This window comes from Octodon degus, unplaced genomic scaffold (genome assembly GCF_000260255.1).
Source record: "Octodon degus isolate 3935 unplaced genomic scaffold, OctDeg1.0 scaffold00105, whole genome shotgun sequence".
Classification (NCBI taxonomy): Eukaryota; Metazoa; Chordata; class Mammalia; order Rodentia; family Octodontidae; genus Octodon; species Octodon degus.
In genome coordinates, this window is record NW_004524681.1 from 1,359,571 (window position 1) to 1,365,962 (window position 6,392).

General features: G+C 45.4%; 1 protein-coding gene across 2 annotated transcripts in view; it reads right to left on the bottom strand.

Annotated features, from left to right (window-relative positions):
* Positions 1–6,392, bottom strand: part of Unc13c (unc-13 homolog C) — a 429,116-nt gene that overhangs the window by 237,331 nt on the left and 185,393 nt on the right. The window lies entirely within an intron of this gene.

A 6,392-nucleotide genomic window follows, 5' to 3' on the forward strand; every position in this document is an offset into this window, starting at 1 on the left:
CTGCTGCTGCTGCTGCTGCTGCTGCTGCTGCTGTCTGAGACAGGATCTCACTATGCAGTTCAGGCTGGCCTTGAGCTCACTCACTTTGTAGCCCAGGTTGGTCTCAAACTTGCAATGATCTTCCTGCCTCTGCCTCCTGAGTGCTGGAATTACGGTCATGTGCCACTACTCCTGGCTCAGGTGATTTCTTCTGGGCTCTTGTCACTCAGCTGCTGTCTCAGGGCCTTGCTGACATGACAGCATGACAACGACCTTCACTCCTGCTCTCTTCCAGATGCGTACTTTTGGGCCAAATAACTACAGAAATAACAATTGTTTTGGATTCCTTGTATTGGTTCTCAGACTAACCTGGGTGAGGGAATTCATGTTTCCAGACTATATTCCAGTGAGGAGCAGTGGGGCCCAGAGGTGTCCTCCCACATAAAACTGAAAGTGGAGATATGAGACACGCAGCTTGGCAGGACACTGCTGCTGCATCCGGGAGGAAGCAGGGCCCTGGGAGGGGGAGGCAGGAGACGTGGGCATTTGCCCTTGGGCCTCCTACCCCATGGGTTTTCCAGTCGCAGCCTGGCAGGGCCCACAAGACTCTCGGGTAATGGTACCAAGCCGAAAGGCAGGAAGACCACGGCAGCTAGAGGTCAGCATACTGTGGAAAGGAAGAGTGCTGGATGGAAGGAGTGCTTCAGAGACCTGCAGCAGCCTGGTGAAGAAATCAGTGAGCAAGGGTGAGCACACACGCATGATGGGGCTTCCCAAGACGGGTTGCAGGGCACAAGCAAAAGACAGAACAGCGTCCAGCGTCGATAGCCCAGGGCCAGACAGGGCACTACTGCCCAGAAAACCGAGCAATTCCCGAGTTTGTGGATAGCATTCATCAAATGGTTTTGCTTTCATAGTGGGGCATAGTGAGCTTGAGGTTGAGCTCTGTTTTGTTTCCATTGAAAACAATTTAAGAACAAGAATTAAAGAACCAAAATGTTTTCATGTAAATTGATTAGATGAAGGGCAAAGATTATAAACTTATAAAGGACGCCTGCACGGACTCACAATGCCTGGCACCCCATGCAAAATTTCTAAGCATGCAAAGTAGTGGGATGTATCATGCACAAAAAGGAGAAAAATACCAAGGCTGCCACCTCAGTCAAAGCTGATGGAAGATTATCAGTCATTTGCAAATAAGAATAGTTTGACTTCTTCTGTTCCTATTTAAAGCCCTTTTATTTCCTCCACTTGCCTAATAGCTCGGGCTCATGCTCTGAGTACTCTGCTGAACAAGAGAGGCAACAGGGAACATCCTTGCACGCTCCTGACTCTAGAGGGAAAGCTTTGAGTTTTCTACTTAATACGATCTGGCAGTATGTCTGCCACAAATGGCTTTCACGTGATTGAGAAAAGTCCTTCAATACCTGTTTTCTTCTGGGTTTCTATCATGAGTGGATGCTGCATTTTGTCAAAGGCTTTTTCTCTGTCTATGGAGATGACCATGGGACTTTTGTCCTTGCCTCTGTTCATGTGAAGAGGTGGGATTATTTCCATGGGAGACTATTGTAGGAATAAGAGTCTTTATTCAGTTGCTGGTGTCCAACATGTGTTTCCAAATTGGGAACGTGCTCGGCCCAGTTCTTTGTTTCCCTTTTTGCTTATATAGTTGTGCTTCTCACGGTTGTCACAGTGACCATGATGGAACATCGGGCCCACTGGAGTAAGACTTCTCGGGCTGTCACTCGAACAAGGTTATGTGCCAGGCACAGAGGCTGATGGCTGCGTATGGACGCACAGTGCCACTCCCTTAATTAGCCCTGCTTCTTCCCTTAGCACTTTCATGTTTGTGAAGTGGGAAAGGACTAAAGGATGGGGCAACTCAGGCTGGGTCAGATGGGGGGACCCAGCCCAGGTGTCCCCATCACTGAAACATTCTGGGCAGGGTCACACTGAGTTGATTCTGCCTCAGTCTCTCCTACTTATAAGGTGAAGTGGATACGAAATAGAGCTTCTGGACAAGCAGCTCAGGGTGACATTAGTCACGGGCATTTACTGGCGCATGTGCACTGAAACCGCCCTGCGCCCTTGAGGTGGAGCTGAGCTGGTCATGCAGGAGGAGATCTGAACGGTGCCATGCGCTGTTTTCCAGTGTCTGGTTAAGGACTTCTACGTTCATCAAGGAGATACGACTTGCAGATGACACAGTCCTTTGCAGCGAAGATCCCCAAGCTCACAGACTCCGGGAATGAACACAGCAAAGTAGCAGGATGCAGAACAAACATGCAAAATCAACAGTGTTCTTATAAAGCAAAAGTGAACCCAAGGAGAAAGAATCAAGAAAACAATCCCAGGTCTCTGTGTGTTCTAGACATAAGTCCTTTGTCTGGGGAACAACTGGCTGAAATATTTTCCCACTCTGTGGGTTGTCTTTTTCCTTCTGTTGGTAATTTCTTTTGTTGTGCAAAAGCTTTTTAATAGGTCGAGATCCCAGTTATTGTTTCTTGTATCATTTCTTGTGCAATGAGGTTTTCTTCATGAAATCTTCCCTACACCGATGGCTTAAAAAGTTTTACCTACTCTCTCTTCCAGCAGATTTAGGTTTTCCATTTTAATAGTTGGATCTTTGATTTGCTTTTATTTTAATTTAGTGAATGGTGATGGACATGGGTGTAGTTTTAATCTTCAGCATGTGGAGAGCCAGTTTTTCCAGAGCTATTTATTAAAGAGGCTGTCTTTCCTCCAGGAAACATGTTTGGCCCTTTCATCAAAGATAAAGTGGCTGCGTGTGCTTGCAGCTGTGTTTGCATCTTCCAATCTGTTCCCTTGATCCTCAGGTCTGCTCTTTTGTGTTCATCACAGTAGCTTTGCAGTTGAATTTCAAGTCAGGAATTGTAATGCTTCCTGCCTTGCCTCTGTTGCTGAGAATTTCTGGAGTATTCTGGGACCCTTTTGTTTCCAAATGAATTTTGGGATTGTTTTCTCTAGCTCTTTAAGGAATGCTAATGACATTTTCATTGGGATTGCACTAAGTCTGTATAACAATTTTAGGGGTTCGGCCACTTTTACCTTTCCGTTTTCTAATGTCTTCTTCAGAGTACTCTAATTTTCAATTTTAATTCCTTTGTTAGATCAGTTCCCAAGTATTTCAATTTTAATTCCTTTGTTAGATCAGTTCCCAAGTATTTCACTTTTCGGATGCTGTTGCGAAGGGTGTGGTTTCCTGAATTTCTCTGTCAGTGAGTTTGTTGTTTGTGTACAGTAATGTTATGATTTCTGAGTGTTGGTTGTATATTCAGCCACACTACTGGAAAAAATCAGACCCCTCAGTTTAAAGACCCAATCCAGAAATGGTCATCTGAGATAAATACACACTTCCAAATGGAGAAATATCAATGGCAAATGAACATAAGAGAATATATTCAACACCACTGGTTATTAGAGAGATGAAGATTGGAACAATGCTAAGATTCCATCTCACTCTAGAAAAAATGACTGTTATCAATAAATCAACCAGTAACTGGACGGGCTGTGGGGAAAGGAGCCCCTCCTCACTCACTGTTTATGGGGGTGCAGATTGGTGCAAACACTGAGGAAGTCCTCAAAATACTAGGGCCCAGTTGACCCAGGTATTTCCCTTTTGAGCATCTTCCCAGAAGAATAAAACTCATACCACAGCAGTATATGCACACTTGTGTAGTCTGCCAGAGCTAAATCTGGGAAACAACCCAAATGCCCACCAGCTGAGGAATGGATAGAAAAGATGTGTATTTTTTTTTAATATAATGGAGTATTACTTGTCATAAAGAAGGATAAATTTGAAGTATTTCTTGGTAAATGGATGCAACTTGAAACCGTACTCTCAGGTGAAATAAATCAGTCATATGTATATCTTTTTCCAGTAAGAATGGCTATTAACAAGGACTCAGAAAAATCAAACTCTTCTAATTCCTTGGTTAAAATGTAAATGAGTACAACTGCTATGCAAATCAGCATGGAGAGTTCTCAAAAATCTAATAACAGAAATTAAATTTCACTAGCTAACCCTCTTCCTGGCATCTTCTTGAAAGAGGTAAAGTGAGCGTATGACAGGATCCTCGCACATCCATGTGCGAGCGGCAGAACTCACAAGAGCTCAACTAGGGTCATGAGTGGGTGGATGGACGAAGAAAGGACAGGAGAGCCACGAAGAGGGCGAACTCGGGCCATGTGTATGGAAACAGCTGGATCCTGAGGTCACAATAGTAAGTGACACATATCAGACATGGAAAGTTAAATATTCCATGTTTTCCCAATATGAGAGACTCAAATTACAAATAATTTAAAGCGTGAAATAAAAGAGAGTTAGTAAGGAAGAGCAAGCTCGATCTTTGCAGACAGGAGAGGTGCTGGGAAGAAGGGAGGGGGAGGGAGAAGGCAGAAATGGCCAGTGTGATGCGCACGGCGCTCACACCTCAGGATGGCGAGGGGTGCCTGATGAAGGGAAACACTTACCAATCAGCTGAGTCGTATTAATCAAAAGTTATGCATCAAATCTAGACCTGATGGTCAAACTGGCAGATCACACCAAAACAGTTACTTAAATTAAGCAGAGGCAGAAAAAAAAGCACATTTGAGTCTCTAAGATAGAAAATTGAATACTTAATATGAAGCTTAGATTTGTAGCACAGTAGACAGAATGGAAGAAAAATGGATTTAAATGCAGAGCAATAGAAACAACTCAGACTGAAGCAGAAGAAAAAGCAGAAAGAGAAACAAGAGAGCCCAGGGCCTCCCCGTGCTGCAGGCGGGTTTCAGAGGCCAGATGTGTGTGCCAGTGGAGGGCAGCAGAAAACACACTGGAAGGCATAGGCAGCTTTTCCAAATTTGAAAGACAAAGCCAACTCAGCCTCAGGTAGCCTCCAACCCCAAGCACCAGAGACATGAAGACAATCAGTCGATGTCACGCTGTAATCAAATCGTACAAATGTCAGGGGAAAGCAGCTGTTGTGGAGCAGACGTGCTAAGCGCGGGGAACAGAAAGGAGGCCAATAGCAGGCTTCTCACAGAAAACGCACGGGCAGTGAGCAGCGCCCTTACTCTTCAAAACCACAACTACTGCAGTGCCCAGAGATGGACTGGACCGCACACCCACTTCTCCCCAGGAAACCCTGCACGCTGGGAACATGTGGGGGGTTCTTACCAGCTAGACGGCAGCTTCAGTAACACTACCGCCGATCCATGGCTAACTGGGAGACATGGGTCCCGCACTCCACAGGGTGGCTGAGCTACCCGAGCTCAGACCCTGCCTGTTCAGCATTGTGCTGGGACTCCCAGAATTCCACCAGGTGCTCCTGTTCTCATTCAGTACAATGCCATGAACCAAGATTCTAAAATTAATGTGGAAATAACTGGAAGATCTCAAAATAACTTTGAAATGAAAAAAAGAAATTTGAAAGAAAGGCTAGCGTTACCTCACTTTTATACTCTTACAAGGCTGCAGTGATCAGGGCCATGTAGTGATTATTCACACTAAAGGGTGAATCACAAATGGATAGATGAGTAGGGCAGAACACAGAATCCAACAACGTTCCCACGCATATAGAGAACGGAATTTTAGCACAGATGAAAAAGCAGTTTAGCAGAGAAAATATTTTTAGAGATGGCATAGAAATAATTATATATCTATATTCAGAAATGCATTCATGCCTAAACACATTAAAAAGTATTTCAAAATATATACCCAAAGTAAAGCCCAATACTATAATTTAAATATAAAAGGTTACAAAATAGTCAAAATGTTTGAATAGACACTTAACCAGATAAAATACACCCTGTTATAGTCTGTGTCTAGGTGTCCCCAAAGTCCCGTGCAGCCGCGGGGCGGCTTCTGGGGTTAGTGACTAATTCCTGGGATCGGGGTGCGAGTGGTGCGGCAGCAGATCTGCACGCGGGTGCGAGGCGGGAGAGGCCGGCTGGCGGCCGCAGCTGCCCTTCGCTCCGCTCTTCGCCGGTTCCCCCGCCACCAACGCTGCCCTCTGCCACGAGCCACTCTGCCTTGGAGCCAGCTGAGTACGGACTGAGGCCGCCACAGACTCTGCGATAAATAAGCGTTTCCTTCCTGAATTTTGAGTGTCAGACATTTTGTCCCGGAAAGAAGAGAAAGAAAGACACACCATAACAAAAACAAAGAGGCTTAAAGTTCTTATTCACCGCCAGAGAAACGTCAAGTAGAACAGCCGAAGACGCAGCCAGCCACACGCCAGCTAGAAAGGCGAAGATCTAAAAGATGTTCCCTCTCTTGTACGGCTGTGTCGGACCTGGAATTCTCAGATATTTGTGTATAAAAACACACTGCTACGATTGCTTGGGACAGTACACGGCAGTGCAAAGGAACGCGCCGCTGCAATCAGGTGAGCAGAGCCGCAGGACGC